This window comes from Adiantum capillus-veneris, chromosome 6, assembly GCF_014529385.1.
Source record: "Adiantum capillus-veneris isolate H3 chromosome 6, ASM1452938v2, whole genome shotgun sequence".
NCBI lineage: Eukaryota > Viridiplantae > Streptophyta > Polypodiopsida > Polypodiales > Pteridaceae > Adiantum > Adiantum capillus-veneris.
In genome coordinates, this window is record NC_140936.1 from 143,991,209 (window position 1) to 144,015,834 (window position 24,626).

Below are 24,626 nucleotides of genomic sequence, written 5' to 3' on the forward strand. Positions count from 1 at the left end.
CTTCTACGTGGTTTTCCAAACATTATTTTTTATGTTTCTAAAATATATTGTAGTCTAAATAGTTTATTGTTACACCTTTTTTAGGAAACATAATATTTTATTGTGATAACAAATGTTTTAAACAATTAGTGTCACTTTATTGTTGTCTCTCACAAAAAAAAATCTTTTGGTATTAAATCTTCTCATAACCTTATGTAGACCATAGTCATGAACTTTCACCTCTTTGGCATGCTAAAGGCCTTAGTGCACTATGGATGAAAGTCGTGTAATCGTGAGATTTCACCAAGTGTATGGTTTGGTGGAGTATTTTATTTCCATCCTTTTTCTTTCCATTAAAGACTTTCTTGTAATCAACTAGGAGATGATTGAATGTATGCTCGCTATGGACTATCGTCCACATGCGTGCTATTGTAGATTCTTATTCCCTATGTGTTGTTGGTGCACAAAAGAGTTTAATTCTCCTTGGAGAATCGATAAATTTCTCCAAAGTTTTCTCTCTACAAACATTAGAGGAGTCCTTGAAAGAAAGAGGTGCCACTAGGAGGCTTTCAGATGAGGAAAATACATGGTCCATGGATATGGGAACTTATTTGCAACCGACTAGTTGCGCCAGCTCTTGGAAGCATCAACAACTTGTCTCCATCTACCCTTTTGAGGATGGACAAGATGAAGAGTCAAAAGCACAAAGATTTGGTTGTGGCATGTTGTGGTGGTGGCTGAACGCTCATTGTTTCAACAAGGATGACTCTTCCATGCCTTCTTACGCAGGTGTAGGGTGCTTTTCAATGGTATCAAAATGCAGGATAGAGTGACAGCTATTAGTTTCATGACATAGAAAGGGATGGGACAAGTATGATTCAAAGGATTCTTTTACCTCATTTAACTCCAATTTTGAAACTATCCCTTTGATGGCTGAGCCTAAATCCTTTCATGACTATACAACGGATGATGTTGTACGCTCTTGAGTGGAGCTTGATAGGAACCTCCATAGAGGGCTCAAGCACAAGAAGGCTAGCAGGTTTAAGGAGCTTGAAAGGTACAACATTGGGCATAAGTCATAGGAAGAGTGATTTTGAAAGGTCAATTTGTCTATGAAACAAACAGGTGCTAGACGACATCACAAAACAAGCCAAAGACATCAACCCAAAATGTACAAGGACCTTGTCATGTATTCCATGGTAGCCCAATACATGTGCAGCAAGTATTGTTATTGCTACATGCAATTGCCTATCTTAAAAGGAGCTCCGGCCTTACAAAACATGCAAGGAATGCTCCTCTTTTGATGAAGGGAAAACTAGTGGGATTGAGAGCATGAGGCTTCTTCTCAATCATATATCTCTTCCACCCTCATCTCGAGAGAAAGTCTTTGTCGTAGATGAGTGTCATGCTTTCACTAAGATGCAAGGAATGCCTTCTTGAAGAGCTTAGAAGATCCCCTTAGCTATGTGCTCTTCATACTCATCACACTAAATGCAGAGAAATTGGCTTGCATGGATCCTTCTAGGTGTTAGCAATACCTGTTTTAAAAGATCAAAGAGGCTGACATAGTTTCAAGGTGTCATAAGGTTTCTTTGTTGGAAAGGATCGACATAGATCTCGTTGCATTGTATCTTATTACTACTAGTAGATCATATCAATATTCTCGAAAAGAGAGCTTTTCTCTCAGTTGTGTAGGAGCTCATTGGGATGATACCTGAGAAGAAGCTCATACGACTTCTCGAGGTGGTGTTTTCACCAAATACATCTAGCACTTTGAAGGCAATTAGAGACTTCATGGAAACTGGAGCAGTTACCTTAGCTCTAATCTTTCAACTAGCCACTTTGATAATCAACATCCTTGCGAGAAATAGTCCATCTAGAGATTACAAACTTAAGCATGTACAAAAGTAGAAGATGAGATATTTTGGCAAGCCTTGAAAATCTTTCTAGATATAGAAAGGCATCTCGGATCTTACACATATAGAACCTCATGGTTAACTACTACGTTCTTGTAGTTTTCTCATACATATCCCTCCAGTGTGACACCTTACTCACTTGGTATCAGTATCATGCAAAGCCCTCTGAATTTATTTGACAATAGAGAGAAGGAAACAACAAAGGATGATGCAAAGTGGGAGTCCCATTCTAGTTGTGCAATGAGTGAGGAAGATCTTACAGGGGATCACAAGAGGGTACATGGCTAGAGAATTCCTCATTTGGGTCTACTAGTTGGTAGCGAAGTGCACCCATATAGACATACCCCTAGGTCAATGACAAAAGTTGATGAAGTGAGGACAATGCCTAGTCCAAGGAGGCCTCTAGTTGTACCTCAATATTTTTCTTCTAGACTAAACAAATCTTATCAAAGGCAAGTTTGTACAAATATGCCCATGGAAAGTATCTATAGGAAAATTATGGACAATAGGAAAACCAATGTCGTCAAGCAGCTATTGTGTGGAGAGGCTAAGTTGTTTTTTCTTTTCGTCATTAAATCGCTTGTAGTGGCCCACTTGGAATTTAAGCACCTTGAGCACAAACATTTGGCAGTGAAAGCAAGAACAAGCATTGCAAAAGAATTTTTGGACAAATTGTGTTGTCCGTTTAAAATCATCTTTTTCTCAACATATATAGAGGATATTACTTGTCAGGAACTGTGGAGCCCCTACTTCTCCAAAAACCAAAGGCAACCAATCAAACCAAAAAAGATTGTTATACCTCATATCCAAGGGAGAAAAAAAATCCTTCTACATCGACAAGCATTGCTTGTTGCTAGAGTAAAGCGCATCCTTCAGGAAGTCATCAAGCTCAAATTTTGGAGTGTTGATTGCATCTAGTCCTTCGATCCGCTTACCAGAGCCAAGGAAATTGTGGCACAACCTTGAAGTTGAGGAGAATACATCAAAATTGGCTGCTAGGGCAGAAAACTAAAATAGGCATTTCAAACACAAAAGTTGAGATCTTTTAGCTTTTTGGGATCCAAATTAAAAAAGGGGTGAGATTTGGCTTCTACAGGACGTAGAGAACCTACAGAACAAATTATTGAAAAAATGTTGCAAACATGGATCGCAATCCATGTATCTTTTGACATTTGTGTTGATATTTGACAATCTTATCCCTGATAACTAGTGGAAAAACTTTGCCAAAAAGGACCATGTCGAAAAATTGAAAAAAGTTGGTCAAAATAGCCAAATACAGAAACTAGTCAAAAACTGCAAAGCAGACAAAAAAACTAACTTTTGACTATAAAAAAGTTGTCCAAATTCAAAAAGATGTGGGGAAGAGTATCACCATAACAGGGACTAACAGATGACCAAGCTTCATGTCAAAATGTGGTCAAACATGGATCGCGATCAATGTACCTCATGAAATGTTTTTGAGATATTTGAGGAGTAGGTAGGTGAGACATAGACAAACACTTTTCCCAAAAGAACCATATGCAAAAAAGTTGTAAAAAGTGTTCAAAAGAGCCAAAAAACCAAACATTCTCTAAACTATCATAGCAGACTCTAGAAGTTATTTTTGGTTGGGAAAAACTGATCCAAACTCGAAAAGATTCGTGGAGAAAGCTAGAAACATCATAAGCTATCAGCACACCAAAGATCAAGTCCAAAAGTTGTGGAACATGGATTGCGATTTATGTACCCTTGAGGAATTTTTGGACAGAAACTTTTCTAGCATGTAGCTGAGACCATTGTGAACAAAAGTCCCCGAATAATTTTTGTCAAAAAAGTTCAAAAAATGGGTGAAAAGAGCCAAAAACAGCTTGAGGCAAATACCCTAAAACAAGTCTATGGATTGACTTTTACCTGACCTAAAGTGATCCAAATCACATAGAAACTATATAGCAGGGATCAGTGGACCAAAAAAAAGTTGTGTGCCAAGTTTAAGTACATCCTGACACATAGGTACATGGATCACGATCCATGTTCCTTTGTCACAAACTAATGCTAAACTTGCACCATAGCTAGAGGACATCACAAGGAATCTAGTGATCTTTTCAAAAATGAATTTGGATATCAAAAACCCTGAACTGCCAAGTACTCTAACAAAGTACCAGAATTGACCTACTTTCAATCTAGAGGTCCATTTTCAAAAAAATTGATACCATAGGACCTACTAATCATGTTGAATTTGATGGTACCAAGAGAAGTCAATTTGGGCTCCAAACATGGATTGCAATCCATGTACCCATAGTGACAGGTTGAGTTGAAACTTTCCAGAACAGTAGTGTATACACAAGGAAACATATCCCCAAGTCCAATCTTGTAAACAAACCAACAAATTTGGGTCAAAAGGGAGCAAAATAGGTGACATATTAAAAATCGTAGTGCAGACCTAGTGTTGGCTATTTGACCTATCAAACCAAGTCCAAATCCAAAACGATTTGAGATTTAGCTTGTGGACATAGTTAGGAACAAACTCCTAAGAGATCAAGTTGAGATGTGGTTGAACATGGATCGCGATCCATGTACCTCAACCTCAAAATTTGATGAAAATTGGTATATAGCATGCATATGACCTTGTCTACACACTGTCAGAATTTCGAGAAAATAATTTTGACAGAGGAACATGGATCGCGATTCATGTACCTCGGCATAGTGGGGGCATCTGATTTGGTGATCTTGTAGATATACTTGAGAACATCCCAAATCTCATGTTTGAGCTAAAAATACCTTTTGGAGACCAAGATACAAGCCAAAGCTCCCGTGTTCTAGTCCTGAGACTGTTTTGAGTGCTGTTTCAAGTGCGGTTCACTAAAATTGCTCTAGCTTTTGATAGACAACTCCAAATTGAGTCACGTATGGCCAGGAAGAAATCTTGCAAAAATTTGGTTTTAGAGCTTAATTTTTCTAGTTTTCCTAAATCCAAACTTTTAGGGTGCCCACGACCAAAAAGTCACATACTCCTAACTTTTGAGATATGTTACCAGGGGCAAAAAAGGATAAGTTGCAGTAAGCCAAGTTGGGCTTGTCAAGTACTATCTTGAGAAATTTGAGTGAGACTTGACTATGAAAAATCATCCACCGCCAATGTTTTCTACTCCACTCAGAGACATGGAAAAGGCAAGAAACATTGCAATGCCGACAATAGTGGGATTAGGAGAATGCCTAGAGGAGAGGTATCCGCTGATCAACAAATCGAACGTGAGATTCATCAAAGCCAATGAATCTATCATAATAATCAATATCTAATTCTCCTAAATGATTTTCTCATGTTAAACTGATCATTTAATATGGGGAAGTGCCAGGGGAGAAAAAGATAGAATATTGGTTAAGCTAGCAGACCGGCCACAATAGGGATCCAAAGGAGGGAAAATAGGGATCCAAAGGGGGGGAATCTGCAAAAGAGCTATGTGAAATAATGGGCTTAAAAGACCCTAAGGTTCAGCCCATTAAGACTTCCAAAATGCTAAGGTTCCAAAATTCAAATGTTGTGTCCAAAGGTCAAACTTTGGGAAAATTGGATGCTTTGTGTGTGCCCCAGAAGTCTTTAGCTATCCCTACATAGGAGGGGGCAAGCCTTGCTTGTAGGGGATGAGAGAGAAAGTCACACACACAAACAAGCTCCCTTTGCACAAAGGGAATGAGGGACACATGTCAGCTCCCTAAGCCCAGATGCCCACAAGGTGTACCGAATTCCTACTGGATGGCCTTGGAGGTGGAACAATGAGAATTAGGCTAGAGTAAATCTAGTTTTAATTAATCTAAAAAATCTTAATAAAAGAACCAATGAGAATTAAGCCCTCTAGAAGACTATTGGACAGTCTCCCAAGGGGTCCAATGAGCATTCAACAGCCCAATGCCTTGCCTAATTCCTATTTTGGCCAGGAGGCAAAGGGGTCCAATGAGAGTTTAGTTGAATTATTTAATTACCTAAAGCTATCACAAAAGGGGAAACGGTAACACATGTCAGAAGGCTATCACTTATGCTGCTTAATTGTCATTGGCTAGCGCTAGGGAGGTCCAATGAGAGGGTAGCATGAGCAAATAGAAAGAGGGGTTGACCAAGAGAGAGAGGGAGCTGATTTTTGCAAGCCATTATCACACACACACTCACACAATCTCCCGTGTGAAGAAAAGAAGACTCTCTCTCCTTCTCAAGCTTTAATGGAAAGCTTATCACCTACTCCAAGCTTGTGAGAAGGGAGGCCTACACCAACAACTCTTGGCTTTGTGATGCAAATCCAACCAAGATCCAAGATTCAATGCATGCTCATCTCCTCTATCATGCTAATTACTAATCTAAGCTATGCTAATATGAGTGATTATGTGAGGAGATGTACATCTTTCTCGTAAGAATACTCCTTCCTCTCAATATACTCTCATACCCCGCTAGCTCTCACCATCTTCGAAGGTGTGTGAGGTCTTGAGTCTGAGACCGGAGACAATTGATGTTGTGGTTGATAAGTGTTTTGCTTGGTGCATGAAGCTTTCATCTTCATTGCACTAGCTAGTTTTGAAGGAGCACAAAGAATTGTATTGTACAGTGTCTCTCTTGATGGGAGAAACCATAATACAAAGCCTTTTGGAGGGGGGACCGGCTCCATGTAAATCCGGTCCTCAATTGTTTTCAATATCTTAATTTCTCTCTCTTTTGAAAGTATTGTTCATGCTATCTAACTAGGTGTTATGCTTTTTGTTGCTCTCTCCACCCAAGCACTCTTGTAATTCTCATTAGGAGTCTATTCTAATGAAATGCCCACTATGTTCATGCTAATTTCTGCTACACACAAGTTTTTAGGCCATTAAATGTTACATTGGTATCAAAGCACAAGGTTTATCTTTTCTTGCTCAAGAAGGGAGGTCCTCAAGCTAGCTATAAATGGTTGGTATTATTAATTTCCCGTGAGTAAGTAGAATAGGGATTTTTCAGCCTTGCAGTGCGCTTGCCTTTGTGCAGTTAACGGGGCATCCCCGTCGAGAGCTATGGTCTTAATAGTGGAGTCCTATGGGGCTTGCCTATGGCTTAATCACTATTGAGCTATTGGAAGCTTGATAGGAGCCGGTGTTGTTTTGGTGTTGAACGACCCTCTCTTCTATTCCTTGCAATTAACGGTATTCGAGCCACGGGTATAGTAGCTTGAGTGCTTTTTCTAAAGGGGTAAAGAGGAGTAGAAACTAGGTCTTGAAGTGCCAAAGTACACCTAAAAGTTGTTAGAATGGCTGAAAATAGTAAAGAGAGTGAAATTAATGTTGATAGCTTTGATTTTGCTAACGAGCAAGCTACTAATGATGCCCGATGCTTGTTAACTATCTTGTTTCTAGGCTTCAACAAGCCATGGGCAATCCATCTCTTCAAAGTGAAGTGCAATGGCAGCTCCGTGGTCATGGGATTCTCCAACTCACCACCATGACAACAGAACACCTAGGAAGCCTCCTTGTGAGACTTCCAAAAGAGGTCTCTCTCCAATTCGGAAAGAAGAAGAGAATCCATACGAAGGGCTCAAGAATTTACTTATTGATGATGCATCTTCTTCCCCAAGGAGAACTCAAGAGCCTCCACCGAAGGAACGAGAAATAAGTGATTCTCCTGCCACCTCAACGGAGATGGCTCCACGAAGACGGCGGGCTAAACGCTCTCCATCACCACCAAAGCGGAGAAGACCATCACACCCTTCTCCACACAATAATTCAAAGAGGGATGATAAAAAGTAAGAGAAGAAAAAGGTGAAAAAGAGGTCACCCTCTTCTCCATCTTCTTCATCCTCTTCCTCTTATGAAAGCGATGGTGAAGACGACGAAGATCAAGACAATAAAAAGGCGAGAAAGAGGTCACCCTCTTCTCCACCTTCTTCAAATTCTTCACCTTCTGAAGAAAGTGATGGTGCAACCTTTGAACCATCAAAAAGAAGAGGCCATAGGAAATCCTATGCCGCATGTAAGAGGTTGTCCAAGCTCAAGAAGTTCAAAGAGGGAGGGAACAGCATCTCTTTACTTACCTATGATGGCACCTTTGGTGCTACGGACAAAGTCTTGGCCTTTATCCAGAGTCCTCTAAGCTACACCATGTAGCTATGTACTTTCAAAAGTCCGCTAGGCAATGGTTGTCTAGCCTACGAGCCAATGGTGAAGCTCCATGAAAATGGAAAGCTTTAAGACCTTTAAGAGCTTGAAGATCTTTAAGATCTTCATAATGGAAAGCTTTAAGAGCTTCATTATGAAGCAGTTTTTGGCCACCGATGCCAAAGACAAAGTACTCACCGAATGGTGAAGCTTAAAGCTTTCTCCCTATGAATCCATACACAAATATATAGACAAGTTTTGGGACCTACAACTCAAAGCCACTGTCTTCAAAAAGTTGGATTTTGGAGAGCAAAAGCAACAATTTTGTGCGGGCTTAACCGATGAAATGGCGGAGTATGTCAACTCCCAAAGGCCACGTACCATATTGGCGGTAATACACCATACTATGGTGGCCTCTCGAATCAATTTACAAACGGGGGCTAAAAGAAATAATAAGCCCACGGAAAACAAGGGTTCCAACGAGCCTAAGGGGAAGGACAATGTTCAAAAGTCTCCTAAGGGCAACTCCAACAAAGCTAAAGAGAAGGGAGTTTACAAAGGTAAAAACAAACTCTCTCCTGAAGAGCTTGAGCGTTATCACAAGGACAACCGGTGTTTCAAGTGTGGCGAACAAGGGCATGCGTACCGCGCTTGTCCCCAAAAGAACAACCACCAAGATCCTCCTCGAGCTACCTTGGTTGAAATCCAAGAGGAGGAGACTCACCAAACTCACCACAAAGGATCTCCTCTATGCCATGCTTGGGGAAAGGTAAGAGAACATGATGCTTTTATTCTCTTTGACCTTGGTTCCACTCATAATTTTATATCCATAGAGTTGGCCACCAAGCTAGGCATACAAGCCTATGAGATGGGAGATGTTCTACCCGCTGACAGTTCTTTCAAGGGGCAAGAAGCTTCAGTCACTCCCTTAATCGGGAAATTGAGACTTCATGTCCAAAGCTATGTGGACAAAGAGAACTTATTTATCTCTCCTCTTAAGCATGAGGATGTAATCCTAGGGGCACCATGGTTTGACCGCCTGGCTGCCAATGTTAAATTCCCTGAAAGGAGAATCTCCCTTAAGTTCAGGGAAAAAGACATGTATATAGATGATAAGGAAATGGGTAACACTATCCCCATTGTACATACACCAGATTTCAACAAGTCAATAAAGAGCTCTATTTCCGTGTACATGATTTTTGTTAAAGATTCTCAAAATGAACCTAATGCTTTAGCAAAAGAAAATAAAAGCAACCAAAAGGAATTAGAGTTATCCAATTTTCTCAAGGCGTTTCAAGATGTCTTTATTGACGACATCCCTTGTGAGCTACCTCCTAAACGAGGTAATGATGACCATGCAATTGAACTTCTTCCAGGAAGTTCACCACCTAACAAACCTCCTTATAGAGTTTCTCAAGGTCAACAAGAGGAGATTATGCGGAAAATGCATGAGTTAGTTGAGAAGGGCATGGTTAGGCCTAGCTCATCTCCATTTTTCTCACCTGTGCTATTAGTTCAAAAGAAAGACGGCACATATCGTGTGTGTGTCAACTATAGAGAACTAAATAGGATCACTATCAAGAATAAGTTTCCCGTTCCACGTGTAGAAGACCTATTTGATAAGCTACAAGGATCGACCTACTTCAGTAGGATTGACCTAAAAAGTGGCTATCATCAAATAAGAACAGTTGATCAAGACATTGTAAAGACTGCATTTCGCACCACATTTGGTCTTTACGAGTACATTGTCATGCCTTTTCGCTTGACCAATGCACCAACCACATTCAACCGCTTGATGGAGAAGCTGTTCAGGCCTCATCGAACCTTCACTGGAGTGTTCTTTGATGATATTATCATCTACTCTAATTCATTAGACGAACACAAGCAACACCTCCAGGTAATATCTCAAGTTTTAAGAGAGAATAAACTTTATGTTAATCGAAAGAAAAGTGAATTTTTCTTGCAAGAGATTTAGTATTTAGGTCACAATATCTCTCAAGATGGCATCCAAATGGATCCATCAAAGTTAGAGGTAATAAAAGGATGGCCTAAACCAAAGAATCTTTATAGGTATGTGTGCATACTATAGACGCTTCATAGAAAAGTTCTCACAAATTGCGGGACCATTACATGACCTAACAAAGAAAAGCGTTAGGTATACATGGTCTCCTAAGGAGAACAATGCTTTCAAAAAGCTTAAAGAAAAGCTTATCTCTCAACATGTGCTTACACTACCCGATCTCTCAAAACCATTTGAGGTCCAATGTGATGCTTCTGGTGATTGCCTTGGAGCTGTTTTGCTTCAAGAAGGGCACGCCATAGGCTATGAAAGTTAAAGGATTGACCTTGTTGAGAAAGCTCTAGGCATATATGAAAAGGAACTTCTTGCAGTTCTACATGCCTTAGACTCATGGAAGCACTATTTATTGGGGACTCCTTTCATTCTGCAAACTGATCACCAAAGTCTTAAGTACTTCATGATGCAGACCAAACTCTCCGACAAACAAATGAGCTGGGAAAATTTCATTTTGCAATTTCATTTTCATATTGCTCACATTGCTGGCAAGCATAATCAAGTAGCTGATGCACTCTCAAGACGACCGAGAGTGAATGCGGTTTCCATAGCAACTCACAATGATCTATCTTCAATGATAGATGAGTATGCTATTGATCCGATTTTAGAGATGTGATTTCATCCCTTGCATGAGGGAAGAAACAAGAACCATTTACTTTACAAGATGGTTATCTTCTCTATGGCAATAGACTATGCGTTATCAACTCACTACGTGAGAAAGTAATGTATGAATCTCATGCTCCTCCTTATGCGGGGCATAGAGGGATTCAATCTACCTTAAAGGGAATTGAAACATATTTCTATTGGCCTACCATGAAAGTGAACGTACAACAATATGTTTCTAAATGTGTGGTATGCCAAAAGACAAAATTTGATAGAGGGAAGCAACCTGGATTGCTTCAACCCTTGCCAATCCTTAATTCACCATGGGAGATCATATCCATGGATTTTATCTTTGGATTGCGTAAGTCTATACATGGGAATACAGGAATATGGACGATAGTTGATAAGTTCAGTAAACAAGCCCATCAAATGGCAACCCTCTTCATTTCACAAATTTTCAAGTACCATGGCTTGCCAATGTCCATAGTGTCGGATAGAGATCCTAGAATGACCATTAATTTCTAGAAGGGTCTCTTTGAGAATTTAGGGACAAGGTTAAACTTCTCTTTGGCCTATCATCCACAAACAGATGGCCAAAGTAAAATAGCTAACCTAACAATCCTCGATCTACTAAAAGCCTATGTAACGGAAGTAGATCAATGATCCCAATGGGAGAAGTACTTACCCTTAATGGAGTATGCTTACAATAACACTGTACATACTTCCACAGGGAAAGCACCTTTCGAGGTAATTGAGGGAAGATCAAAAAGTCCCTTGCTATTGAAGGTACATGGAAAGATCTTTGCTGCAGATGACTATAGCCGAGACCTACAAAAAACTTTTCAAAAGATTAAGGATGCTATCTCTATCTTACAACAAAGGAAAAAGGCTGCTGCTGACAATCATAGAAGAGCCTAAGCCTTTAAAGAAAACTATTGGGTCTTATTAAAATTTCCCAAGGCTCGATTAAGGCACACGACGGGCAAGAATCCTATGGGACACCAAAAGAACTATGCTAAACTAGTAAAAAAGTAGTATGGTCCCTTCTAGATTCTTAGGCCAATCAATGAGATGGCCTATCAACTCACGTTGCCCAATCACTGGCTCATACACAATGCTTTCCATGTGAGCCTATTAAAGCCTTATAAAGGAGAGGCACCTCAAGAACCAACTATTGAAGCCCACTAAAGATTGAGGACCAAGAAGAGGTCCTACAGCCCGAGTCCATTCTCCGACATGAAGACAAGGTACTAAGAGGTGGTAAGACTATCCGACAATATCTTATTAAGTTTAAGAATTATCCTTTTGAAGATGCTAGATGGATGCAAGGCATACATTTAAAGGATAACCTAAACCTTGTCAATGCTTACAATGCTTCCCAAAAGTAAGCAAATGTACAAAATGTTAAAAATGAACAAAGTTTTTGTCTTTTAAGACTCTCTTTTTCTTTATTGTGCACAAAAATGAAGTAGTACGCATGCTTAGATCAAGTTTGCGGAGGCGACATCTCCCAAACACCAAGTAGAGCTTGTCACTCTACTATGGAAGATTGATAGGACTAATGTGCAGACATGCTTGCGGTAGCCTCAGGCTCTCAAGCACCAAATGGACTAGTCATCCATTGTGGAATGATGTCGTAGGGTAACATAGGGATCCTCTACCTGCTAAGAAAAGGACTAATGAATATGCTTTATCTCCTCTACCCCATGGTAGAGGACGACTATGATTTCAAGAGAGAGGTAATGTCATAATAATCAATATATAATTCTCCTAAATGATTTTCTCATGTTAAACTGATCATTTAGTATGGGGAAGCGCCAGGGGAGAAAAAGCTAGAATATTGGTTAAGCTAGCTGACCGGCCACAGTAGGGATCCAAAGGAAGGAAAATAGGGATCCAAATGGGGGGCCATCTGCAAAAGAGGCATGTGCAATAATGGGCTTAAAAGACCCTAGGGGGCCATCTGCAAAAGAGGCATGTGCAATAATGGGCTTAAAAGACCCTAACGTTCATCCCATAAAGACTTCCAAAATGCTAAGGTTCCAAAATTTAGAGGTTGTGTCTAAAGGTCAAACTTTGGGAGAATTGGATGCTTTGTATGTGCCCCAAAAGTCTTTAGCAATCCCTACATAGGAGGGGGCGAGCCTTGCTTGTAGGGGATGAGAGAGAAAGTCACACACACACACACAAGCTCCCTTTACACAAAGGGAATGAGGGACACATGTCAGCTCCCTAAGCCCAGATGCCCACAACGTGTACCAAATTCCTATTGGATGGCCTTGGAGGTGGACCAATGAGAATATGGTCAAAATGACTAAAAATAGTGATTCAAGCACTCAAATCTACAATTAAGGGTCGCTAGCACACGTAATCGTGAATCACAACAAAATTGACAATGCTTATATTTGAATAAAAGAGCAAAGAAAGAGGAACACAATGCAAGTTTTGGAATTGAAAATAGATTACCCAATCATTAGTTGCGATGATTACAAGTTGGAGCAGCTTCGTAGCTTGAGCGTACGTTTTCACAGCTCCCTCTTTCTTCTAAAGATAAGACTCCTTTCACATTAAGGTTATTGACCTTTATACCTAGGGATTTCTAAATGGCCAGTGGCTGACTCACATGGACCTTTACAAATATCATTACAGCATTACAACTTAGGGAATTGATCCACTACTCGCAAATCAAGATTTACACAGAGTATTACTACACTAGCTCGAAAAACTAATAGAGAAAAAATGTGGTGTCCAGCTATGTGTCCAACCAGTTGGGCGCCCATTCAATTTTTCATCAAACAAACATGTTTACCTCAAGCTTAAATGTTGATTTCATGTAGCTATTGTGCTCCAAATGCGACAGAGCTTACTAGCTATAATGTGCAGAGTATCCTCAACACTCTCATCTACTCAAATTTCATTTTTGACACTCAAAAACAATCGTGCATAAGATAAACAGCCTATTTTAGGTCAGTTGGTTTTGGACTCTGAAGCACTTTATGGATTCCTAAGGACGTGCTCTATCTATCTACGTACACATTGGTATGCTTGGATATGCAATGCAACACCACAAGAGGAGACACAAAAGATTGAAATAACAAAGAGGGCACAAGACTGTACTACAGAGTACTCTCATTTTAATTATCCAAAACATAGGTCCAAAGTTACAAAAATTGGCTTTTATACCTTAGCCAAGGTTTAAAATGTTCAATGTTTGAGTGTCCAAGACCTTTGAGGCTCCACAATTTACCGTATCTGCAACCTAGGCACACTAACTAACCTTTTATTTACATCTTCAAACTCTCATTGAGCCTAAAATACCTTACAATTATCACAATGGCTAAATAAATTGGAAAATTACAATACATAGCCAATTTGGGAAAATGTGTGTAACTACAATCTTCACTACTTCTTCATATTCATCTTTGATATGCATTCATAAGGCTTCAATCTTTATGAGCTCTTGTTAATTGACATTGGCTCAATTAACATTCCCTCCTTTTGATTTTAGTGCCCGTCCTTGGGCACCGTTGATAAGTGTTGATGGAGGATGCAGAAGGTTTTTGATTGGTTAAAGATGGGTTGATTGTCTTCATTTGTCCTTGAATTTGTTGAAGAGGTTCATTCCATTGTAGAACTTTCATTGGTCCAAACTTGTTTCTAATGTGAGAGATGATGTTGCATTTGTCCATTGTAGTAGCATAATGGTGAGACTGTTGTTTGTTTATTATGAGTATGTTAAGAGAAGTAGAATGATGAGGATCTAAATGAGGTTTAATACCTGGATGACCAAAGGGAAAAAACCCGGTGGAAAAAAAGGTTCCTTTGGGATACACATATTATTGAAGTGGTTATTCCTCGAAAATATTAATAAAGTACTTAAGAGATTATTTTTCAATGGATGTGGAAATAAAGGGGTAGAGAATATGTGGGTGGCATGATGAAACATTTGTTTTCCCACTGTAGTCCACTCAAGTGCATAAGTGGAAGAAAAAAAGAGTGTCTAATTTGTAAAGAATGAGGATGCAAGAGAGCTACACAAGACAAGCACAAAGCACACAGAGATGGAAAGCTTCTTCTTCTTCTTCACAGAAAAGAGAGTACAAAATGACTAAGTGCTAAAGCTGAAAAGTAGCACATATGTACATGCGGTCACTAAGTGTGAACTCGCTAGAAGCGTACTAGGCTGGCACTATAAGTGTAGTCCAGCTGTAGAATCACTGGCAAAAATCCTCCGTGTCGGTCACCTAACGCGCCAGTGAGTAAATGCCGTAAGCGGCCAAGACCCGTAGTGGATGCCAGCTCAAGGTGTAGAGCTCGACATCTCAACACTCCCCCTCGAGCTCTGCATGTCGCAGAGTCCAAGCATAGTCCGGAAACGTCGAAGCTTCTCAGCTCCGAGGGCCTTGGTAAAGATATCCGCTATCTGCTCCTCTGTGCTGACGTAGACCAAGTCGATGTCGCCCGCCAACACTCGCTCTCGAACGTAGTGGTAATGGACCTCTATGTGTTTGGTCCTGGCATGGAACACTGGGTTCCTAGCCAACTGCATGCTGCTGAGGTTGTCACAATGGATGAAAATCTGCTGGTCCACCTGCACTCCCAAGTCCTCAAGTAATGTGCGTAGCCAAGCTACCTCGCACGCCGCAACTGCTGCACCTCTGTACTCGGCCTCTGTGCTCGATAAAGCAACCATAGGCTGCTTTTTGCTGCTCCAAGTAACAGCAGCACTCCCAAAAGAGAACATGAAGCCACTCGTAGATCTCCTATCAACAATGCTACCTGCCCAATCTGCATCTGTATACCCATACAATGCTAATGGTGCATCTGCTGCATAGAACAATGCGTAGTCAAGAGTACCTTGCACATACCTAAGTGTGCGTCGTACTCCATCCAAATGTGGCTTCCTCGGAAGTTGCATGAACTGACTCTCCAAGCCTACTGTGTAGCTCAAGTCTGGCCTCGTGATAGTCAAGTAGATTAGACTACCCACAATCTTCCTGTACATGTTGACATCCTCAACAACATCACCCTTCTCTGCACTCAGCTTTGCATTCACATCCAAGGGAATAGAAATTGGCTTACAATCAGCCATACCATACTTTGACAACATGTCCAAAGCATACTGTCTCTGTGATAGCCATACACCCTCTGGAGTCCTTATCACTTCAATGCCAAGAAAGTAGCGCAACTCGCCTAAATCTTTCATTTCAAACTCCTGTTTGAGAAGACCCTTCACATGGTCAATCTCCATAGCATTGTCACCAACAATAATAAGGTCATCTACATATATGGTAATGACCACAATCCCCACATCACTCTCACGTACATAGAGTGAATGATCAGCATGAGCTCTCCTAAAACCAATACTGACAAGATACTTGGCAATCCTGTCATACCATGCTCTAGAGCCCTGCTTCAAACCATACAAAGCTTTGAGAAGTCTGCATACATAATCTGGGTAACCTGGATCGACATAACCAGGTGGCTGATCCATATGCACTTCCTCTTGCAACTCACCATTCAAGAAGGCATTCTTTACATCCATTTGATGCATAATCCATCCTCTAGATGCAGCCACTGCTATGACAGCTCTCACTGTCGTCATCTTTGCCACTGGAGCAAAGGTCTCTTCATAGTCTATGCCATACGTTTGTGCATAACCCTTTGCGACCAGCCTTGCCTTGTGACGCTCAATGTTACCATCAGCCTTATGCTTGGTTTTATACACCTATTTACAGCCAATAGCTTTCTTGCCACTTGGCAATGGCACCAACTCCCATGTGTCATTTGCTTCCAATGCAACCATCTCTTCATTCATTGCATCATCCCAATGCACATTTCCAACTGCATCCTCAAAACATGTGGGCTCCACATCCTGTATCACCTGAGCCATGTAGGCTTGGTGATGCGCTAGATACCCATCATAAGTCAATTTCTGAACTGGATTTCTGACTCTATTAGATCTGCACGGTCCTAGGTCACTCCTTTGCCCTCTAGCATCTTCTTGTACTTTCCTTACACCAGGTGTCCTGACAGCCGGAATTCCAAATTCCTCATCAAGACTTTGTTCAGAACCATCTGAATCCATGTCTACATGTGAAAAACCTGATGATGCATCAACCATAAAGGGAGGTTCATCAACCTTTTCCTTTCCTTTTCGTGATACATTCCTTGTACCTGTTGGTGGAGTAACCTGCGTACGTAGTCTACCATTCCATGGTTTCTCAACAGAGCCACGAGAAGAGGACTCTTGTGGTCCACTCAAAACCTGTGACTGTGGCCTCACATTTTGTACAACCACATCATCTTTTACATCACCCCCAATAGTGCCATGTGCATTACTGTACCAGCTGCTCATCTCATCAAAGACTACATCTCTGCTCACTCGTAATTCTCGTGTAGTAGGATTGTAGCACCTGTACCCCTTTTGTTCAAGGGAATATCCCACAAGAATACATTTCTCTGCTTTAGGATCCAATTTCCTACGCAACTCATCTGGTACATGCACGTAAGCTATGCAGCCAAACACTTTCAAGTGTGCCAAATCAGGCTTTGTACCTGTAAACTTTTCCTCAGGTGTTACATCATGCACCGCAGCTGTAGGTGTCCTGTTCATAATGTACACAGCTGTATTTACAGCTTCAGCCCAGAAATGATGAGGCATGTTCTTCTCATTCATCAATGCACGTGCAACCTCTGCAATGTGCCTGTTTTTCCTTTCTGCGACCCCATTCTGCTGTGGAGTATATCTGCATGTAAACTGCCTGTGTATACCATGCATTCGCAGAAAATCTGAAAAATCATTGGAGAAGTACTCTCCCCCTCCATCTGACCTCAATGTCTTGATTTGCATATCCGTCTCCTTCTCAATCATGACTTTGAAGTCTTGAAAGTGACCAAACACTTCACTTTTGTTACGCATGAAGTAGACCCATACTTTCCTTGTATGGTCATCAATGAAAGAGACATAATACCTGCAACCATGTATACTTGCAGTATCGGTTGGACCCCAAACATCTGTGTGCACCACCTCAAGTGGCTTTTTACATACATTGCGCTCATGTGGAAATGAGCCCTTTGACTGTTTTCCAAACTGGCATGCTGCACACACTTTATGCATACCATCCACCTTGAATTTGGGCAAACCTTTTACAATCTGTTTTGATTGCATGTTGCGCAATCTCTGCTCATTGACATGGCCAATGCGTTTGTGCCAAATGTCAACATCAGCCACAACACCTGTGCCCTGTGCAAATAATGCAGCTTTTACCTCAGGCATGTCTACATTCAGAGTAAACATTCTGCCCACACATTTGCCCTCTGTGATCAGCTTACAGCCATTCTGGAAATCTTCTACGTAACATCCATTTGGATTGAAGCGAACCTGCAAACCCTGCTCAACCATTTTTCCAACAGAAACAAGATTCTTTGTAATGTTTGGGACATGAAGTACATCTGCTAAGTACTTTGATTTCCCACTCTTCGTATTTAGAGGTATGTCCCCTACATGAGCAATGGGGTGAGCTGTGTCATCTCCTGTCTGCACATAGCCTGACACATCTGGTTTGCGCATATCTCTAAACCACTCTCCACGAGACGTCATGTGATTAGAAGCACCTGAATCCATATACCAAACATCATCTTGGGTGGAATTCTCTGCAGTCATTGTATTCATTACATGTTGCATAACAAACATGCGCTCGTTTTTGCTGTCATCTGCATCTTTGCTAGTAGATGCATAGTTGCCCTGTTCTCTCTTTCTACTTGCTTTTCCCTTTGGACAGTCACGTGACATGTGACCTCTTTCACCACAAGTCCAACATTCTCTACAATCTGTAGTATGTTGTTGCCTGCTTGATCCTGCACCACGACCTCTTTGACTCCCCCTGCCTTGAGACTGGTTTCCCCTGCCACCTGTATTGTTTTGATTTGATTGACCTTCCAGAAATTGGCCCCTGCAACCCCTTGGGCCTCGACCACGACCTCTAACTCTACCTCTGTTGGAATTAGAATAGAAGGCCTGTTCAGAATTATTTCTGCCATGAGAAGAAGATGTGTCAAGGTTCTTCTCCTCAAGAATAAGCATAGAAATCAAATCTTGGAACACGGGGATGTCGTCTCTTGTATTCATGGAAGACCTAAAATGTACATACTCATCTCCTAGACCATCCAAGCATGCACAGACAATGTCATCGTCTTCCACTGAGACTTTAATAGATCCAAGAGCCTCAATGATACTCTTGATCTTCAAAGCATAATCATTGATGGAGAGGTTGTTCCTCTTAACCTGATTTAGCTCCGACTTTAGTTGAAGCTTCCTGGCCTTGGTGTTCACCTCGAACACTCTGCCTAAGTTTTTCCATGCAATGGCGGGGGTTTCAGCATCCTGTAGATAGCCCATCATGCCATCTGTGATGCTCATAGAAAGCCAATACATCACTTTGCTCTGGCCTTGTTGCCAGTCCCTCAAAGCTTTCCTTTGTTCTGCTGTAGCATTTGCCTCGGGAATCTCTGGTTCCTTTTCATTGTCTCCTTCTACATAGTCCCAATAACCTTTTCCTTTTAGGAAATTTGTTATTCTGAACTTCCATGCAGGGTAGTTAGTTTTCTCAAGCTTCTCAGTAACAATCTGACTGAAACCGTCAGACATCTTGAAGCACTAAGACAAAATAGCTGCAATCTGCAAAAACCTGCAAATCTGTTGAACCTGCTATCGTGGTTCCTGTAACGCTTTCTACACTCAACGAGTATCCACAATCAAGCGTACATACAACCACTGTACGTGTACAGTAAATCTCTGTATACTGCACTTTGGAGACCTGTTCAGAAACTTGTGCGAAAAACCCCTAAAATTTTTCGGCATCTGGTCGTGGATTGCGAACGAAGGGATTGTGATGCTCTTGCTCTCTTAGCCTCTCTTTCCTGCACCAGGCTCTGATACCATGTAAAGAATGAGGATGCAAGAGAGCTACACAAGACAAGCACAAAGCACACAGAGATGGAAAGCTTCTTCTTCTTCTTCACAGAAAAGAGAGTACAAAATGACTAAGTGCTAAAGCTGAAAAGTAGCACATATGTACATGCGGTCACTAAGTGTGAACTCGCTAGAAGCGTACTAGGCTGGCACTATAAGTGTAGTCCAGCTGTAGAATCACTGGCAGAGATCCTCCGTGTCGGTCACCTAACGCGCCAGTGAGTAAATGCCGTAAGCGGCCAGGACCCGTAGTGGATGCCAGCTCAAGGTGTAGAGCTCGACATCTCAACATAATTCATATGTCCAATGGTGGGACATCATATATGCATACATAGAAATGAATGGTCAACAATATGTTGTGCAAGAAGGATTTTTGAGGGATTCTTCATAAAGAAGGTGTAGCTATAAAATTATATGTCGTGGCTTTACAATCTGGCACCCCTTTAAGAAGGGTTTTTGCTGTCGAGGATTTGTGATCTCATCTTATTGTGCACCATGTGTGAGTGTTGGACTCTACAGCACTCCACCGTGATTAAGTTAATAGACTTTGCCTATTGCTCATCTCATCCAGCATGAGGGACACGACTTATATATGCTCAACTCTTCTAGCTTGAACGTAAGCCTAATAACTACGAGTCTTAGCACAAATTTTAGTATGACTTGACGCTTTGGTCATTTAATGAATCAGTAGCCTGAATCTGACTATGCCAAAGAGTGTTTTTTGCACCTTGGTGACATTACTTTTCACATTCTTGAGCTTACTACAAACATTTCTTTAGGTAGAAGTAAGTTTCAATCCTCAAAAAAAGGATTATTGCAGGACCAAGTTGGAATTGAAGGTTTCTTTTGCCATACCCATTCTATCTTCTTGGACTCTATAGATTTTTCGATTGAATTGTCTTTCTTTGACCGTGAAGACTCCATTGTCCATTTGATTCTCCAATCAAGCATGTTGTAAGGAGTCTTTGATGCTGATGTAGCTCTTTTATGACTGTCTTCATATGACTTTGACTCAAAGCATTGGAAGACTTAGGAATCCAAATCTCTCCATTACCTTTGTAACTTGTTTGCTACCTTTGCTTAGCTCTAGATCTTGTTGAGATCTTGAGATCTTCATGCATGTCTAGTGTAGTTGCAATTGTCTTGTTGTTGACTGGTAGAAAAATCTTTGTATAACCTGTGTAGAACCTTTGTTCAAGAGGAATATTCTTTGAGATACATCTCTTTTCTGTATCCCCTCGAGAGTTTTGGTAGACTTTTGCATCTGATGTCATTCTATTGTAGGCTTACTTCTTAGGTATCATAAGATATTGTTAAGGTTGATACCTAGTGAGACTTATTTCTCAGGATGGTCTTGATTTCACTTCATATGCTCTAACCTGCGGTTTTGGTACCCATAGTTGTTCGTTACCTCTATAGTACTCATGTTCTTTTAAGCTCCATTGTGATGCTATCCATCCCATCTGTTTGTCTTTTTGTTTGATATTTTGTCTTCAATCCACAATGGATCACTGAATTTTAATAGACTTCTCAGAACAAACACTTGCTTGACTTTAATTTGATTTCTTGAGTACTTTGGCTGATAAACCTTTGTTTTCCAGGGTGTCTTCCTGGAGTTTTAGTTGGGTTAGCAATTGACTTGAAATTTTGAAAGCCTAACTTGCTAGAAGAAGCTGATCCATGAGGGTTCTTTGATGTAGAGGCATATGTTGTCACACCTTTTGTGTTAATCACAGTGGAAGGTCCATTTTAGCTTTACCTTTGTCTGCAATATTTTTCATTGATTCTTGTGACTTTTGCAGCTCTTAATTTAGCATTAATGGTACTTGTATGTGTTGCTTTTCATCTCTTGGAAAGTAGAGTAGTAGCATTGTTTCTTCTCTGTGGGCCTTGTGGCCGTCTAACCACTTATGTCCAATGATGAAGTTACCATTCGAAAAACACTCCACTACCTTGAAAGGGCCTTCCCATTTAATTTGAAACTTCTTTTGGAATGTCTTGTCCAACTTACTGTTGTAGCGCAAAACCAAGTCATGTTTCTTGATACCCTTACTTTTGACCTTTTCATTTATCTTTGCTAAAGCCCTATCTTGCATCTGCCCATATTGCTCCAATGCACTTATCCTATCAAGTTGAACCTCTTGTAATTGTGAGAGCCTCTCTTTGAATGCATAATTGGACTGCCCAAGAAACTTCTCTAACATCTTGACCGGAGGCAACTCTACTTCCACAGGCAATAGTTCTTCCTTTCCATATACCAAATGAAATGGAGTAAACCATACACTTGTCTTCACTGAAGTAAACCATACACTTGTATTCTCTGAAGTACGGTAAGCCCATAATGCACTAGGCAATTCCAAATCCAAATTCTTTCCTTGGTGCCCTGTCACTTTCAAAAGGATTTGTACCAACTCACCATTGAATCTTTCATTTAAGCCATTACACTGTGGATAATAAGGAGTGGTATGCTGGTGCCTAATCTTCATCTTCCCGCATAAGAAGTCTAGTAGTTTAGCTCTAAATCATGGCCCCTTATCCGAAAGTAGCTCTAGTGGCACCCCAAACTTGCAACATATTTCATCGTACACAAATTTTTCCACATCCTTTGTGGTGATTTGTTTTACTGCTATAGCCTCTGCCCATCTAGAGAGATAGTCCACTGCAGTGAAAATATAGCTTTTGCCCCTTCTTGTGATAGGTAACGGGCCTATTGCATCAATCCCCCACTTTTCAAACACATCAAACACCATAATGGTTCTTCGTAGCTCTGGCTTCAACACTCTCTTCCCAAATGATTGACACCTATTGCAAGACCTACACCAATGGTAAACATCCTTGTGCAAACTAGGCCATACATACCCCTCTTGCAAGATCTTATGCAAGGTGATCTTTAGAGCTAAATGTTCGTCACATGCGCCTTCATGATTCTCTTCCAACACTCTATAAAGATCCTTCTGCCAAGGTACATGTCTCAACACGAGATCATCCCATTTCATGTATAAGACATCACCAATCTGTTTGTACCTGTATGCTCTCCGCACAAAACCATACTTCTTAAACTTCTGAATGTCCTTTGGAATAAGTCCTGTTAGCAAAAACTCCTCTTCTAGAGCCAAACATCCCCTGCCATGATAAGGAGGTAAGTTAGTCCTTAACACAAATAGCTCCCCAATCATGATTTGAGCCGCTTCATGTGCCTCTCCATTAGAGCACGTTCAATGTGTCTGATTCTCCACACTTCAAACTTTCTTAACGGGCCTTTAATTCTGAAACACATTTCCTTCAATGAGGCGTTCTTGCTCTTCCACACACCCAACACTTGCTTGACAACTAACAAGGCATCACCTTTTATGCTCAACCTTCTAATCACATGCTTCAAAAAAATGTGTAATCCGACTTTCAACATAGCATATTCAGCCTCATTTTTACTATGCACATCCAATTTGAACCCTCTCTTATATACTAGCTTCCCCTCTGGATCATAAAGTGCTATACCCCCTGAAGCCGCATCATGGCTCTTTCTGTATGAACCATCAAAGAACAACACATGCACATTGTTGATCTGTGGTACTTCTTCAACTACCCTTCTTTCCACATCTTCCTTAACAAGAAGGGGATTCTCCTTGTAAGTCAACAAATCAGCTAGGGAATCTCTTATACTGTCTTCCACTAAAAAAGAGAACTCAAACTCTTGCAGCTCAATTACCCATTTCTTGACCACATCTGACATGTTAGTGCCATTAATTAACTGTGGCAAAAAGGCATAACTCATCAAGAAAAAAAAAGGTCGTGGTAGCAAGTAATGACAGAATTGTCGACAATCAAATATTACACTGGCCATCACTAGCTCTACTTCCGAGAGTTTTCTCTCTGCTACCAACTTCACTAGGCTTACACAATACACTAGCCTCATATAATGGCTACCCTTCCCCTTTTTCAATAGCATGGCTCGAATGGCATCATCCCCTATTGATGGATTTACATAAAACTCTTGCTCCCAATCAGAAGCCTGCATGGCTGACAACCCCCCTAACACTTCTTTCACCTCTTGAAACACTTCTTCACACTTCTCATCCCATTTCAATGGATCATGCTTTTCCACTTGTTGTAATGGATAAAGGACCTGTGAAGACAATGGAATAAACCACGCCATGTACTTCACTGTGTGTATAAAGGTTTCCAATTGCTTTGTACTCGTAGGTGATGGAAGAAGAATAAAGGACCATGCTTTGCCACTTGTTGTAATGGATAAAGGACCTGTGAAGACAATGGAATAAACCACGCCATGTACTTCACTGTGTGTATAAAGGTTTTCAATTGCTTTGTACTCGTAGGTGATGGAAGAAGAATAAGAGACTTAACCTTGTCTGGATCAGCCTCAATGCCATTTTATGACACCATGTGGCCCAGTAACTTCACCCTTGGTTGTGCTAAATGACATTTCTTTGGATTTAGTTGTCATCCACATTCATCATATCAAGCCAATACCATCTGCAGCTTCTCATAGTGTTCAGCCCTACTTCTGTAGACACAGAAGTCATCCATAAAAGCTTTAACACAACTATCAGTGAATGGTTCCAATACCCAATTTGCTCTTTCTTGATAGAAAGATGGTCCATTTGACAACCCAAATGGCAATATTGTGTAGCAATAACATAACCATGGCGTGATGAAAGTTGTCTTTGTTCAGTCTTTAAGAGAAATCTTCAATTGAAAATAGCCTGAAAAACCATCACAAACACTGTACCTCTCATAACCTGCCATTGAATCCACGATCTCATCAATGAATGGAAGAGTGTATGGGTTCTTCTTAGTGGCTACATTTAAGGGTTTAAAATCTACACAAATCCTCCACTTTCCATCCTTCTTTGGGCTAACTACTACTGGACTCACCCATTCTGTGCTCTCCATTGGGACTATGAACCCTGCCTTCAATAACTTGTCCACCTCTTCCCGCAAGTCTTTTATTTGTTCTTGACCCATCCTTCTTAGC

At 40.8% G+C, this 24,626-nt stretch overlaps 1 pseudogene; it reads left to right on the forward strand.

Annotated features, from left to right (window-relative positions):
* The first annotated feature begins 398 nt into the window (after positions 1 to 398).
* On the forward strand, positions 399 to 2,907 carry LOC147456409 (protein STICHEL-like 1; annotated as a pseudogene).
* Positions 2,908 to 24,626: the final 21,719 nt, after the last annotated feature.